Source organism: Zingiber officinale, unplaced genomic scaffold (genome assembly GCF_018446385.1).
Source record: "Zingiber officinale cultivar Zhangliang unplaced genomic scaffold, Zo_v1.1 ctg72, whole genome shotgun sequence".
In the NCBI taxonomy this organism is placed as follows: Eukaryota; Viridiplantae; Streptophyta; class Magnoliopsida; order Zingiberales; family Zingiberaceae; genus Zingiber; species Zingiber officinale.
Window position 1 is genome coordinate 719,590 of NW_024589968.1, and position 16,946 is coordinate 736,535.

At 34.7% G+C, this 16,946-nt stretch overlaps 4 non-coding genes and 1 pseudogene across 4 annotated transcripts; all 5 read right to left on the reverse strand.

Annotated features, from left to right (window-relative positions):
- Positions 1-2,098: 2,098 nt before the first annotated feature.
- Positions 2,099-2,283, reverse strand: LOC122037727 (annotated as a pseudogene).
- A 2,549-nt stretch (positions 2,284-4,832) lies between these two features.
- TRNAA-AGC lies at positions 4,833-4,905 on the reverse strand. The gene has a single exon. It is a non-coding gene; the product is annotated as a tRNA-Ala (tRNA).
- Positions 4,906-9,671: 4,766 nt separating this feature from the next.
- On the reverse strand, positions 9,672-9,868 carry LOC122037716. Its single transcript, XR_006127728.1, has one exon. It is a non-coding gene; the product is annotated as a U2 spliceosomal RNA (small nuclear RNA).
- A 2,835-nt stretch (positions 9,869-12,703) lies between these two features.
- LOC122037717 lies at positions 12,704-12,900 on the reverse strand. The gene has a single exon (XR_006127729.1). It is a non-coding gene; the product is annotated as a U2 spliceosomal RNA (small nuclear RNA).
- A 2,774-nt stretch (positions 12,901-15,674) lies between these two features.
- LOC122037706 lies at positions 15,675-15,870 on the reverse strand. Its single transcript, XR_006127719.1, has one exon. It is a non-coding gene; the product is annotated as a U2 spliceosomal RNA (small nuclear RNA).
- Between the last annotated feature and the right edge of the window lie 1,076 nt (positions 15,871-16,946).

The window sequence follows — 16,946 nt, forward strand, 5'->3', positions numbered from 1 at the left end:
AAATAAGGAAAAGGAAAAGGAAAAAGAAAATATATAAATAAATTCAACTTTTCCTCGCTTAAATGGGGTAGCCTAAATAGGCTTTTCCGGGCCCCGTTTTTATCCTTGTTAACTCGTCCATACGAGCTCCGAAAAATTCCCGAAAAATATCCAAAAATTTCGGAAAATTCCCTTATCATTATTCGCCAATTTACGGTATTTTACAGGGCAGTAAATGAACCAATGGTTCAAAATAAGTTTGGTGTTCAATTTAATATGGAATTATTTATGTGCGTTCAATACAACACAATTTTAATTAATTGGGCATGTTTCAATAACTTATGAATAAATTTGAACATGTATATTAGTGAATAATAATCATCAATAACTTTTAATAAACATGTTAAATAAATAAAATAAAATAAGTTTAAATTATTAAATTTAATAACTAATCGAATAAGTTTTAAGCAACAAATACGGTTGTTCTTGTGTAATAGTACCACAGTAGGGCACTTTTTTAGTTTCTCAAATATTTAAGGATCGTGTTTAAATCTTGGTGAATTAACGGATGAATTTTCTCTAATAGACGGTTGATCTAAGAACACTGGACTGACAGACCGGTTAAAAATTTTCATGGCTGGAGGATTTGCAAGTTGAATACTTGATACCAATTAAATTGAGAACTTGATAACATTTAAAATTTAAAATGAATAACCTAATCAAATTTAAATTTTTAATTAAATTATTTCAAAATTTCATCTAAGAAAACATCAATTTATTCAATTATAATTTTAAAATTTCTTATTTATTAACTAAAAATTAATAATTAAATCAGTAAAAAAATTTGATTATTTTTTTATGTGTTTTGTATTTATTTTAAAATATATAAAATTTTATGATTTAATTTCATGGACTATAATAAATAATTTAAAAATAAACTTAATTTAGGTGGTGTTTGGTTCTCTTCTAGGAATCGGAATGGGAATAGGTATCATAGTATTGTGGAATGTGAATGAGTGTGAGCTTGGGTATCATTCCTAAAAATAATGTTTGGTTAGTTGAATATTTTCAATCGGAATGAACTTAAATTTTCTTTTTTACCCTTAGAGGAAAATAAGAGAAAAAATTAGATGGAAAGTAAAATTGAATGTGAGAGACACATATGATGAGAGAGAAAGTATGATGGGAAAAAATGAAGAGAGAGAAAGTATGATGAGGAAAAATAAGGAGAGAGAGCTTGATAGGAGAGATTGAGAAGAGAAAAAGTATGATGAGAGAGAAAGTGTGTTGAGAGAGAAAGAGTAATTGGGAAAAATAAAGAGAGAGAAAGTGTGATGAGAGAAAGTATGATGAGAAAATGTGATGAGAGAGAATGTGTGATGGGAAAAAATGAAGAAAGGGAAAGTGTGATGAGAGAAAATGAAGAGAGAGTGTGATGGAAAAGAATGAAGAGAGAGAAAGTGGGATGAGAGAAAATATGGAGAGAGAGTATGGTAAGAGAGATTGAGGAGAGAGAAAGTATGATGAAAAAATGAAAAGAGAAAAAATAATGAGAGAGAGTGATGAGAGAGAAAATAATGAGAGAGAGTGATGAGAGAGAATACAAAGAGAAAATGGTAGAGAATGTGTGATGAGAGAGAATAAGGAGAGAGAGAGTGATGGAAGAGAATGAAGAGAGAGAAAGTGCGACTAGATAAATATGGAGAGAGAGTATGGTAAGAGAGATTCAAGAGAGAGAACGAATGATGAGAGAAAAAGTATGATGAAAAAAATGAGAGAATGGAGAGAAAATAATGAGAGAGAGTGTATGATGAGAGAGAAAATTGTAAAGAATGTGTGATGAGAGAGAATAAGAAGAGATAAAATATGTTGAAAGAAAAAATATGATGATAGAATGAGGAGAGAGAAAGTATGATGAGAGATAACAAGGAGAGAGAATGAAATGAAAGAAAAATTAAACAAATATACTAAGGGTATTTTTGTCCAAAACTTAATTCTTATTCTCATTCCATCAAAGCCTAAGGGAGGGCGTGGGTTTCATCCAGGTTTGGAAATTAATCCATTCCCTTATTTCCAAACCTCTAAACCAAACACCGCCTTAATATAAAAATTTAATTGAACTTAACACACAAACCCTGCAATAGTACAACACAAGGATAACACACGAAAGATCTAGTAGATGAACTCTCCCCAAAAACAAAAATTAATTTAATATCATAGTGAACCAATGGTCCACGTATTAGATATTAAACTGATAAGAACAAATACTACACTTGATCTTAGCCAAAAGGCTGAGAAAGATATGAATAAATTAGAGCCATAGCCTCTTCTTTTATAGCACTAGTTCCACTCCGTCAATCAAAAACAAACGATATTGGACTAAATTCTAAATCCTAAACTCTAAACTCCATCTAGTATAAAAGGTCATTACAATTTTTTTTTTGTTTGTAAGAAGAGGCGAGAGTACAACTCCACCTGGTCTAAATGGCCATTAGAGTTTTTTTTTTTAAGAAGAGGCGGGAGGATATTGCAAACCGTGATCTTTCTCATGTCTCCTTCTCCTTGACCGCGGAAAAGAAAGGAGAGTCTTGTTGTTTGAGATTTTGTTCTGGAGGTTGTTAAGGTTTGTTGCTTCGCCACTGCAGCTGCGTTGGCGAGCAGGACCTCTCCTCCGTCGCTCACCCTCTCTCCGCCTCGCTCCCTCGTAAGCTGATCGAATTCTCCGCCGAAGCCATCTATGGGTTTGATCCCCCGATTCACTCGGCTCATCACTAGTCGGCTTCAGATGCCGATCCTTCAAGCTGCATCGCATGGTTCCTCTGTCGCAGTCGCTACTAGCGGCGTCAATGAGACCGCAACCCGGGATGCCCTTGATGGTATTCGTGTATTCGCGGCGGGGGCACTGGAGAGCCCTGTTCCTCAGCGATCTCTGGGACCAAAATGAAATATCAAATTGCTTCCTTTTTTCCCTTCTCCCGTTCATACTAACTACTGATTTTCTAAATCTTTCTTCTCTAGATCTGATTACCACCTGCTCTTAGTTTGTTCGATTAGGCAATTGTTAGCTGTTCCGTTTCATTGTCCTAGCAGATTGATTGATACATGATCAACTACTTTTGTGTGGATTAGTGTGTTTCAGTGGTTGCACTCATGAGGCATTTTGGATGTTTTTGTTGGTGAGTTTAGCTCCTCTTTTGATACCTGCAAACTCATCCAAATTTGATGCAGTTGGAGTTAAACTAATTGCAGTTGGTGTTGGGACTCCTGGCAAAGCTTGCATGCTTGCTGAACGGGTAATGATTCAATTTCGCAGTTAACTTTGATTGTAGTAATTTGTTGTTTTACAATAGTGTGTTTGTTCTATGTTTCACAAGAGAACGTATCTCTATGTTTCACAAGAGAACGTATCTCCTGAAACATGGAGATTTCCGGTTTTCTTTGCTTATGATCATTGATCTCCTTTATGAGAAATTTACAAGGATCATTCGCTGCAGAACAATTCACGCGCCTAGAATTGATCCAAGCATCTCAATTTTTTTTTAATTTATTCCTTTAAATTGTAAATCCTAAACACCCAAAATACATATATTATATACCCCATGGGTACTTAAAATTTTTTAATTTTAATTTTTTTAGCTTGAACACTATAATCCAACTCCTAAACCCTAAAGTTTAAATCTAATTGGCTTAACTCAGGAGCTAAAAGAAATAAATTTTAAAAAATAAATCTAATACAGGATGGGCACCTATATATATATATATATCGTTCGCGGTGGAACAGCCCACAACTCTGTTGTCGGGCTCATAGATTAGGATAGCGAAAATTGTCGACAGAATAACTTTTCCGTCGGTATATATTTACCGACGAAACTAGTTATTCCATCGGTAAATGTACCGACGGAACAGTAATTTCGTAGGAGTATAATTTTCCGACGAATTTTACACCGACACTTTATTTTCCGTCGGTAAATGCCTCTACCGACCGAACTACGACGGAATATTCCGTCGGTAATGCTGTTTTTTTTTGTAGTGGAACAGTCCACAACTATGTTGTCGAGCGCATAGAATTGATCCAGACACCCCAATTGAAATACATGTGTTAGTTTATTTTATTTTTTTAAGCTCCGAGTTTAAACTTATTAGATTTTACCTTTAGTGTCTATATATGTTAAATTATAATGTTTAAATTAAACAAAATTAGATACTCACGGGTATAATATATATATATATAGGATTTTTTTTTTAGCTCCGATTTATGGATTTTTTTTTATTTTAAAAAATAAAAAAAATTGAGACGCCTTGATAAATTCCAGGTGCCTCTACCAATCAGGCACGAACGATCGCATAACATAGTATACACACACGGATGCTAGCCTAGGCGACATTCGTGGGCAGCACATAGAATCAGCGAAATACGAATTTTTTTAGCTCCACTTATGTCAATAAGAGTTTGTCTTTTGAGTGTAGGATTTGGATTATAGTATTAAGCATAACAAAAATTAAATTTAAAAAACAAATTGGATACTCAAGAGATGTGCAGAGTAATGTATGCAGTATATCTAAACTATATTTATAGTGTTTTGTTATCATGCACACCCATGTATACGCAAATCATGATCATTTAGGGTGTGTTTTGTTGGAGGTATTCTTGATAGCCTTGGTTATCTATCCAAGATCATCAAAACCTGTTAAAAAAAATGTTCATTTTTTTAACCTAAACTCTAAAAAAAATTAACACTATTGTATGTTCATGAATTTCTCATAAATGAGTACCTAGAATAATAAAATTATATATAAAGAGTTTTATTACTTTCACATACAAAATAAAAAACATAAACTAATAAAATATTTTATGGAGATGCGGGGTATCGATCCCCGTACCTCTCGCATGCTAAGCGAGCGCTCTACCATCTGAGCTACATCCCCATTAATAGATTTTAATGTATATTCTCAAATATCATTACAAAATTAGTTCGTCTCGTAGATTGATGCATTTAGTGAACGACACCTCGGACTCTCACCGTTATGGCGATTCTTGGGTTCCAACGACACCTCGTCGTATAACTCTTCCTCATCTTTGCCGCTGCCCTCGCGCTCCTCTGGGTTGCCTTCTCCTCTGCGATCCCTGCTACCTCCGCGTCGTCGAGGGAAGCCGCCAAGGCGGTGTTGGAGAGCAAGTACTTGTATTGGGGCGATCACATTGATTGCCCCGGAAAGCACTGCGACACCTTCGCCGGTCTGGGCCATCAATTTCTCTTCTGTTCTACTACCTTGCTTTAATATTCCATCACTATTGTGGATGATCTTCTTTGATTCGTTGAATTGGAATTAAGAACACTCCAAGTTTCTGGGATTATGAAGATTTGCCTTTGAGCATTTGATTTGGGTGTTAAAGTTCACTCCTTGCGTATAAAAAATTTGTAGGAAGAATTCTAGATGGAGGAATTAATTAATAGTTGTTTTGTACTGACATTATGCTTGTTTAAAAAATTTGCAGAGTATTTGTGATGCCTTCTAGAATGTGCATCAATCCAACACATAACAAGAAGGGGATCCTGCACCAAAGCGGAAATCCAAATACAGATGGAATGTACAATTACTCAACTCCTGTTACATTATTTGAAGTCAATAAAAACTAATTTACTTCATGATTGAATCTCAACTCATTTTTTGCAAACTCGTTGAATTTGGTGCCTTGTTGTTCCATGTATAGGGCATTCTTTTTTGTGATTATGTGAATTTAAAATGTTTGATGTTGATTAAAGATTTTAATCTCAATCAAATTCATTGAAACAAATCAAGACATTCAACCTCTTGAGTATAATGAAGTAATCCACACATGAAATTTTCTTTATTTCCCACGATGTCGCCATGGTTAAATGGTCTGATACTCTGCTAGGTGATCTTTGAATCTTCAAGCTCTAGTCTTGACCATGATGAACATCCAGGTTTATGGAGTGCAAGGATCGAACCAATCACAGCTCTGTTTTGCTACCACATGATTTTCTTCCTACGATGGCTGCCAAAAGACTAAGGAATGTAGCAGATAAGGTATTGGTTCTCCAAATTTGTTATTTGACTTGCAAAATAGCTAATAACTATCTCATAATACAAGTAAAATATCTTTCAAGAGAAATTCACTTTTTGTTAGGGTTGTGATGTTTCTATGACACAAACCCTTCCAGAGAAATTCACTTTTTTCATGAGCTCTGATGTTTCTATGACATTCAAATGAATAGTTGGTGTTGGACTCGTGTGACTCTTTCTTAGTTTCATTGCTCTACTTGCCACAAAAGTCTTGCAAACGTGTGACATGAGAACATTTGATGAATTTGTTCTTGTGGCAGACAAATGATGCATATTGAGATACCACTGGAGAATTTCTTCAACGCATATGGATAACTTTTCATTCTTGTTATTATTATAGAATGCAATAAGATTTAGTAGATTCATAAAATATGACAAGAATGAACTTTGATTACAACCCTCCTACTTCCATGTGTCTATCAATCTCTTAATCTATTTTTAAAGTGTTGTTTTTGTCATTCATAAGAATCTCTCTGTTCTTTAAATTTATAATTTCTGGAATTTATGCTTTGTCTATCGAAATAAATAAACTTCTTTGCTTCATCTATTCGTGCAGCCTCTTGCAATGGTAAAGTTGTTGCTTTGTGACCAAAAGGTCACGGGTTCGAATCCTGGAAACAACCTCTTGCAAAAAAGCAGGATAAGGCTGCATACAATGGATCCTTCCTCGAGACCCCGCATAACGGGAGCTTCGTACATCGGACTACTTTTTGTTGTTTTTGTTGCTTCATCTATTCGTGCACTTCTGCATTGGATATATGTTGGTTTTTGTGTGTGAGTGCAAACTTTGTAACAGGTACAAATTGGCATGCTCATCGAACTTTACAAACATATTCGACTCGGTGGTCGAGAACAACTATCAGCTTTTTATGGTAGAAAGATTGATTTTGGCAAGTGCCAAAACATATGTGAAAACTTACAAGGAAGATGAAGATGATCGGAATCTAATAAATGGCCCAAAGAATAACAATAACAACTGTCAAATCCCTGTTTATACCATGGACAATGAGGGAATTGATCGATAGATTCAAGATTTGGCAAATATTCATATATATGGTCGAACAATAAATGCGTGGTAATGGAACTGCTTTAAACATCTAACAAATTGAGTTCGCATGTGGATTTCTTATCATTTTCATATGGTTAGAGAATATTTCTAGTGATTGACTTGTATCTAAAATGTTTTTGTTTTAGTTCCTGTAATGTGTGTTGTAAAATCAAAATGATTGAGACAATAAGGGTTTTAGATGTGATGATATTGGTTCTACATCTTCCCAATGTTGTCTTGTAATGTTAAGCTAGTACCCGGTCCCACGAAAGTTTTTCACCGGACACCAAGGTAAATTGGGAAGGGCTCGCAGCGGGCAGCCTAGAAGCCCAACATCTTTTAGTTGCGTGCCCCATTTAGAGGAAAAATTCCTGCAAATTCACCATAGCTGAGGCTCGAACCGTGGGTGCCTGGGTGATAACCTAGATGCCCTGCCGCTGCACCATAGCCTCGGAGGCTCCATGAATAGGTTGATTGAACACTAACGGCGATGGGATAAATCTCACGACTCAAAAGTATTCTTCATTGCAAATATATACATTCATCAAAAATCATTAAATCAGACTTCATAACTCAAATCCTCGCTATAATATTCCTATCAAATTAACTTACTTTTAGGGTGCAAATCTTAGATTTGTCAGTATCAATACCATAAAAACATGCATGATTTGAGCGAACCAATTCACGACGCGATAAGGCATGCTAGAATTAGTTCAACCTTTGATATGGCGGGCAAAAATGGACTCATTGCTTGTACTCAACCTATCGAGATCATCTAATGGCAAAGATCTATTTGTTAGAGGAACTCGTCATTAACTTGTTAACTTCTTGTAATATATACAAAGAACATCTCTATCTCCAACATGGTAGTTAAATTCTAAGAGATTATTAGCTTTTTGGTTTTATGACATGTATACGAATTGCAAATATAAGTTTGTAACATTAAAAAATAATGGAAATTCTAAATTTATATGGCTTAAGTTAATTGTAAAAAAAAACTTGCACTCAATAAATTAAAACTATTGTAAAGGTAAATGAATGATTTAAAAACCATAAAGATGCATTCTAAAAAAATCGACAAATTATGAGGGATAACAATATTTTTTTTTCTATTACAATAAGAAAAAAAAAATCAAAATGCTAGAAATTTCTCAGACTCATAAGTTTAACTGATCAAATGAGATCTAGAAATAACATCATAATTTTATCTTTTTTAAAATTCAAATACAATTTCCACTATCAATATATTCGATAACAAAAATAAATTAAACATTTATGAGAAAATTTAGTGTTTAACTCGATAATCATTTATTTATATTTATTCGATATGAATTAAATAAATAAGCTTGATTAATTCATTAAAAAAATAAATAAATTTCTTTAAAACAAAGATTTTAAATTATTCAAAAATTATATTCACAAACAAAACTTGTAAACTATATTTATTAACAAACTTGTTATTAAATTTGTAAATAATTTTTTTTAAAAAAAACTGTAATATTAAACTCATTAATCAAATAAATAAACTTTAAAATATAAAAATTTTAATCAATCAATTTCAAATTAAAAATGTAATAATATCTAAATATATATAGATTTTGTTTGGTCTGGCATGATATATATTTTGTGTTTATATAAATTTTATAATAGCATACACATTGGGTTGGTAGCTGAGTTGTGTGGGTGTATAGTAGAAGTAGGAACAAAATTTCATTAAATTTTCTTAACAATTTATAATTAGGGATGTCAAAAATAAATCTGATCTGTAAATCCAAGTCAACCCGAAAAATATCCAACTAGAATTAGAAATTTTCATATTCAGATCGGAGGGTTTTTAAGTTGTACTAGGATTGGATCGGAGTACAGATTGACTAGGATTGGCCTAAATTTAGGATTTAATAAATCTTTTTAAAATTAAATCAAATTTTATTTTTAAAATTATGAATATCAATATTAAAGCTAGTATAATAATGATAAATTATTGAGATAAAAATAAAAAAATATAATAAAAATAACAAGCAAAAAATTATTTTTAATTAAGTTATTCAAGTTGGTCGAATTATTTAGATTCATATTTAAAGATTTCGAATTCTATTCAGATTGGGGTTCGGTTCGAATTAATTTTTTTTTATAAAATCTTTGCTTCAAGCTGAATTAATTGGTATTCGGGTGATACAGGTGTTTTATGTGTTTTATTCCCTAAGGATTAAATGTCCTCCCTATTAGAAAGTTGTTTGGTAAGTGATTTATCTTTTCTTGGGCGGAGTAAAATCATTTTTTCTTACCAAATTTAAAAAAAACACTAATTAAGTTATTTCGATTAAATTGAATAACCTAATCAAATTTAAAATTTTAATTAAATTATTTCAAAATTTCATCTAAGAAAACATCAATTTATTCAATTCTAATTTTAAAATTTCTTATTCATTAAATTCAATTATTTTTATGTGTTTTGTATTTATTTTTAAATATATAAAATTTTAAGATTTAATTTCATGGATTGTAATTAATAATTTAAAAATAATCTTAATTTAATATAAAAATTTAATTTAACTTGGTCGGGTGCGTCGAACCTCTACAATAGTGCAACACAGGGATGACACGTGGAGGATCCAATAGCAAGCTACTGTAATGATCTCTCCCCAAAGAAAAATTAATTTAATATCATAGTGAACCAATGGTCCACGTATCATATATTAAACTGATAAGAACAAATACTACACTTGATCTTAGCCAAAAGGCCGAGAAAGGTATGAATGAGAAAGTGCCATAGCCTCTTCTTTTATAGCACTAGTTCTACTCTGTTAATAAAAAACAAACGATATGAGACTAAATTCTAAACCCTAAACTCTAAACTCCATCTAGTATAAAAGGCCATTACAATTTTTTTTTGTTTGTAAATAGAGGCGAGAGTACAACTCCACCTGGTCTAAATGACCATTAGAGTTTTTTTTAAGAAGAGGTGAGAGTACACTGCAAATCGTGATCTTTCTCACGTCTCCTTCTCCTTGGCCGCAGAAAAGAAAGGAGAGTCCTGTTGCTTGCGATTTTGTTCTGCAGGCAGTTAAGGTTTGTTGCTTCGTCGCTGCAGCTGCGTCGACAAGCAGGACGTCACCTCCGTCGATCACCCTCTCTCCGCTTCGTTCCCTAATCAACTGATCAAATTCTTCGGCGAAGCTGTTTGTGGGTTTGATCCCCCGATTCACTCGGCTCGTCACTAGTCAGTTTCAGATGTCGATCCTATAGGAAATGGGAACGTTGGAACATGTCCACGTTCCCCACTACTCTTAATGGAAAAGTCCATTATATCCTTGGGTTATTTTCCTTAATAAGGAGTGCATCCAAGGATCATGGGGAACGATTCACGGTGTAGAGAAAGAGACAACAAGAGAGTGAGGAGAACACTTGAGACTGTGGGATTTGGTTCGTAGAATTATGGAGAGCTTTCCAATCCTATGATTGCTCTTCCGACAGCTAGTCCAATCGTCGCCGATTGTAGATCTGTGGGAGATCGTTGTAAGTGTTTACCATTTTAATTCGTTTTGATTCATGCATTTAGAGTATCAACAATGGTATCAGAGCACATAGTTAGATATAAATGCATGACAAATCTGCTGTTTAAAATTGCTACCCCTTCCTTTTGCTCTTGTTTGCTGCCGCTCCGATTGATTTTGTTTCCTGTTGCCAACACATGGAAAGATAGCGTCCATGTTGTGAACTTCCCCAATTGTCGACGTCGTAGGCCTTGAGGGACACCCATGGAGTTTGCCTCTGATTTGGCCGGTGGCTGTGCTCATGGCCGCCACTCGCAGAGGCTTTGCGTCATTTGCATCGGAGGGCTATCGTCGAAGACTTCCCCTGGTTTCCGGGCACTAACATTTTTTTTTTTGCATGTTTTAGTGTGTGCGAGATCAAAGGAAAACTTTTTATCATAGTAAAAAGTCTTATTCAAATCAATAACCAAGTCACCATTGCCAGCATGCCCTCTTTTCAATTTTCAGACATGATCAATCGTACTGTCAAATATTTTGAGGAGGAAGTCTCAATTCATGCATCTTACTCTTGAGGTTTTGGTGGTTCTCATTTGATATGCTACGTTCATCCTATTTAACTCGTTTTGTTTCTTTTATATCTACTTGCAATAGCCTGGAGGGATGAGATGTGGAAAGTCAATCTTACTTTGGCCTTTGTGCTTCCTTCTCCCATTGCAAAATATATTAAAGAACTTTGTTGCCTACTTTCCCAACTCTGTTGCTTCCTGGTATGAAAGCGCCTTAACATGTTAGTTAATCTAACCCGCAATCTAATCACCCCTCGAGTTATTCTCCTATAGTTCGGGCCCTCCGTAGACCGTAGGGTTAGGGTTTTCCCATGGTCCTTCATTTGGCCTGTTCTTTCAGTGATCTATTTATCAGTCTGACTGAACGAGCCTATTTATCCAAAGCATTAGTCTGGAGTTAGTTCAAGATCATCGAGATGGTAACAACATTGTGCTCTCGGTACACATCCCAAGCGTGCCCTATCATTCTGCCCTCGTTGCATATCCCAAGCCAATGGTTCAAAAATAAGTTTGGTGCTCAATTTAATATGAAATTATTTATGTTCGTTCAATACAACACAATTTTAATTAATTGGACATGCTTCAAAAACTTATGAATAAATTTGAACAAGTATATTGGTGAATAATGATCATCAATAACTTTTTTATAAAATTAATTGGACATGCTTCAAAAACTTATGAATAAATTTGAACAAGTATATTGGTGAATAATGATCATCAATAACTTTTTTATAAACATGTTAAATAAATAAAATAAATAAAATAATTAAATTTAATAAATAATTATATAAGTTTCAAACAATAAATAAGTTTGTTCTTGTGTGATAGTACAACGGTAGAGCACTTTTTTAGTTTCCCAAATATTTAAGGATCGAGTTTAAATCTCGGTGAATTAACGGATGAATTTTCTCTAATGGACGATTGATCTAAGAACACTGGATTGATGGACCAGTGGAAAATGTTTATGGCTGGATTGACCATCCCAGGATTAGTCAGTGAAAGTTGAATTCTTGATATTAATTCAATTGAGAACTTGATAACATTTAAACAAACCAACCTCAAGCCTAACTTGAATTAAACTCTACCCCACGATGTAGCCAAATTGGTATTCGGATGATATAGGTGTTTTACCTGTTTTATTCCCTACAGATTAATTAAATGTCCTCCCTTTTAGAAAGTTGTTTGGTACGTGATTTTTCTTTCTTGGGCGGAGTAAAATCATTTTTTCTTACCAAATTAAAAAAAAACCACACTAATTAAGTTATTTCGATAAAATTGAATAACCTAATAAAATTTTAATTAAATTATTTCAAAATTTCATCTAGAAAACATCAATTTATTCAATTCTAATTTTAAAATTTCTTATTCATTAAATGAAAAATAATAATTTAATCAATAAAAAAATTCAATTATTTTTATGTGTTTTGTATTTATTTTTAAATATATAAAACTTTAAGATTTAATTTCATGGACTATAATTAATAATTTAAAAATAAACTTAACTTACTATAAAAATTTAATTTATCTTGGGCGAGTGCGTCGAACCCCTACAATACTGCAACACAGGAATGACCGCGAAGGATCCATTAGCAAGCTACTATAATGATCCCTCCCCAAAACAAAAATTAATTTAATATCATAGTGAACCAATGGCCCACGTATCGGATATTAAACTGATAAGAACAGATACTACACTTGATCTTAGCCAAAAGGCCGAGAAAGGTATGAATGAGAAAGTGCCATAGCCTCTTCTTTTATAGCACTAGTTCCACTCCGTCAATCAAAAACAAACGATATGGGACTAAATTCTAAACCCTAAACTCTTAACTCCATCTAGTATAAAAGGTCATTACAGTAAATTTTTTTTGTAAATAGAGGCGAGAGTACAACTCCACCAGGTATAAATGGCCATTAGAGTTTTTTATTAAGAAGAGGCGAGGGTACACTGCAAATCGTGATCTTTCTCACGTCTCCTTCTCCTTTGCCACGGAAAAGAAAGGAGAGTTTTGTTGCATGTGATTTTGTTCTGGAGGCAGTTAAGGTTTGTTGCTTCGCCGCTGCAGCTGCGTCGACAAGCAGGGCATCTCCTCCGTCGGTCAACTTCTCTCCGCCTCGCTCCCTCGTAAGATGATCAAATTCTTTGCCTAAGGTGTCTGTAGGTTTGATCCCCTGATTCGCTCAGCTCGTCACTAGTCGGCTTCAGATGTCGGTCCTATAGGAAATGGGAACGTAGGAGCATGCCCACATTCCCCACTACTCTTAATGGAAAAGTCCATTATATCCTTGAGTTATTTTCCTTTCTTAGGGGTGCGTCCAAGGATCATGGGGGATGATTCATAGTGTAGAGAAAGAGACAACGAGAGAGTGAGAAGAATATCTGAGACGGTGAGATTTGGTTCGTGGAATTGTGGAGAGCTTTCCAATCCTATGATTGCTCTTCCAGCAGCAAGTCCAATCGTCGTCGATTGTAGATCTGTGGGAGATCGTTGTAAGTGTTTACCATTTTAATTCGTTTTGATTCGTGCATTTAGAGTATCAACAAAGGTATCATAGCACATAGTTAGTTATAAATGCATGACAAATCTCCTGCTTAAAATTTCTACCCCTTCCTTTTGCTCTCTTTTCCTGCCGCTCCGATCGATTTTGTTGCCTGCTGCCAACACATGGAAAGATAGCGTCCATGTCGCAAAGTTCCCCAATTGCTGACGTCGTAGGCCTTGAGGGACACCCACAAAGTTTGCTCTGATATTGGTCGGTGGTTGTGCTCATGGCCGCCACTCGCAGAGGCTTTGCATCATTACGTCGGAGGGCTATCGCCAAAGACTTCCCCTGGTTTTGGTCACTAACATTTTTTTTTTGCTTGTTTTAGTGTGTGCGAAATCAAAGGAAAACTTTTTCTCATAGTAAAAGGTCTTATTCCAATCAATAACCAAGTAACCATTGCCAGCATGCCCTCTTTTCAATTTTTAAACATAATCAATCGTATTGTCAAATATTTTGAGGAGGAAGTCTCAATTCATGCATCTTACTCTTGAGGTTTTGGTGGTTCTCATTTGCTATGCTGAGTTCATCCTATTGAACTCGTTTTGTTTCTTTTATATCTACTTGCAATAGCCTGGAGGGATGAGATGTGGAAAGTCAATCTTAGTTTGGCCTTTGTGCTTCCTTCTCCCATTGCAAAATATATTAAAGAACTTTGTTGCCTACTTTCCCAACTCTGTTGCATCCAGGTATGAAAGCGCCTTAACATGTTAGTTAATCTAACCCACAAGCTAATCACCCCTCGAGTTATTCTCCTATAGTTTGGGCCCTCCATAGACCGTAGGGTTAGGGTTTTCCCATGGTCTTTCATTTGGCATGTTCTTTCAGTGTGATCGAACAATTTACTTGTCAGTTTGACTGAGAGAGACTATTTATCCAAAGCATTGTTCTGGAGTTGGTTCAAGATCATCGAGATGGTAACAACATTGTGCTCTCGGTACACATCCCAAGCGTGCCCTATCATTGTGCCCTCGTTGCATATCCCAAGCATGCCAGATAAGGCGGTAAATGAACCAATGGTTCAAAAATAAGTTTGGTGTTCAATTTAATATGAAATTATTTATGTGCGTTCAATACAACACTATTTTAATTAATTGGACATGCTTCAAAAATTTATGAATAAATTTGAACAAGCATATTGGTGAATAATGATCATCAATAACTTGTTTATAAAGATGTTAAATAAATAAAATAAAATAATTAAATTTAATAAATAATTGAATAAGTTTCAAACAATAAATAAGGTTGTTCTTGTGTAATAGTACCATGATAGGACACTTTTAGTTTCCCAAATATTTAAGGATCGAGTTTAAATCTCGGTGAATTAACGGATGAATTTTCCCTAATGGACGATTGATCTAAGAACATTGGATTGATGGACCGGTGGAAAATTTTTATGGCTGGATTGACCATCCTAGGATTAGTCAGCGAAAGTTGAGTACTTGATACCAATTCAATTGAGAACTTGATAACATTTAAACGAACCAACCTCAAGCCAAACTTGAACCAAACTCTACCCCCACGGTGTAGCCAAATTGGTATTCGGGTGATACAGGTGTTTTACATGTTTTATTCCCTAAGGATTAAATGTCCTCCCTATTAGAAAGTTGTTTGGTATGTGTTTTATCTTTCTTGGACAGAGTAAAAGCCTTTTTTCTTACCAAATTAAAAAAATAAACCACACTAATTATGTTATTTCAATTCAATTGAATAAATTAATAAATTTAAAATTTTAATAAAATTATTTCAAAATTTCATCTAAGAAAACATCAATTTATTCAATTCTAATTTTAAAATTTCGTATTCATTAACTAAAAAATAATAATTAAATCGGTAAAAAATTCAAATTTTTTATTTGTTTTGTATTTATTTTTAAATATTTAAAATTTTAGATTTAATTTCATGCATTGTAATTAATAATTTAAAAATAAACTTTATTTAAAATTTTAATTTAACTTGGTCAGGTGTACCAAACCCTTGCAATAGTGCAACACAGGGATGACACGTCAAGGATCCAATAGCAAGCTACTGTAATGATCCCTCCAAAACAAAAATTAATATAATATCATAGTGAACCAATGGTCCACGTATCAAATATTAAACTGATAAGAACAGATACTATACTTGATCTTAGCCAAAAGGCCGAGAAAGGTATGAATAAGAAAGTGTCATAGCCTCTTCTTTTATAGCACTAGTTCCACTCCGTCAATCAAAAACAAAAGATATGGGACTAAATTCTAAACCCTAACATGTAAACTCCATCTAGTATAAAAGGTCATTGCAGTTTTTTTTTTGTTTGTAAATAGAGGCGAGAGTACAACTCCACCTGGTCTAAATGACCATTAGATTTTTTTTTTTTAGAAGAGGCGAGAGTACACTACAAACCGTGATCTTTCTCATGTCTCCTTCTCCTTGGTCGCGGAAAAGAAAGGAGAGTCTTGTTGCTTGCGATTTTGTTCTGGAGCTAGTTAAGGTTTGTTGCTTTGCAGTTGCAGCTGCGTCGACAAGCAGGGCCTCTCGTCCGTCGGTCACCCTCTCTCCATCTCACTCCCTCGTAAGCTGTTCAAAATTTTCACCGAAGTTGTCTGTGGGTTTGATCCCCCGATTCGCTCATCTCGTCACTTGTCGGCTTCAGATGTCGATCCTATAGGAAATGGGAACGTGGGAACATGTCCTCGTTCCCCACTGCTCTTAATGGAAAAGCCCATCATATCCTTGGGTTATTTCCCTTTATAAGGGGTGCATCCAAGGATCATGGGGGATGATTCACGGCGTAGAGAAAGTGACAACGAGAGAGTGAGCAGAACATCTGAGACGGTGGGATTTGGTTCGAGGAATTGTGGAGAGCTTTCCAATCCTATGATTGCTCTTCCGACTGCAAATCCAGTCTTCGTCGATTGTAGATCTGCGGGAGATCGTTGTAAGTGTTTACCATTTTAATTCGTTTTGATTCATGCATTTAGAGTATCAACAATGGTATCAGAGCACATAGTTAGTTATAAATGCATGACAAATCTCTTGCTTAAAATTGCTACCCCTTCCTTTTGTTCTTGTTTGCTGCCGCTCCGATCGATTTTGTTGCCCGCTGCCAACACATGGAAAGATAGCGTCCATGTCACGAACTTCGCCATTTGCCGACGTCGTAGGCCTTGAGGGACACCCACGGAGTTTGTCTCCGATTTGGCCGGTGGCTTGGCTCATGGCCACCACTCGTTGAGGCTTTCCGTCATT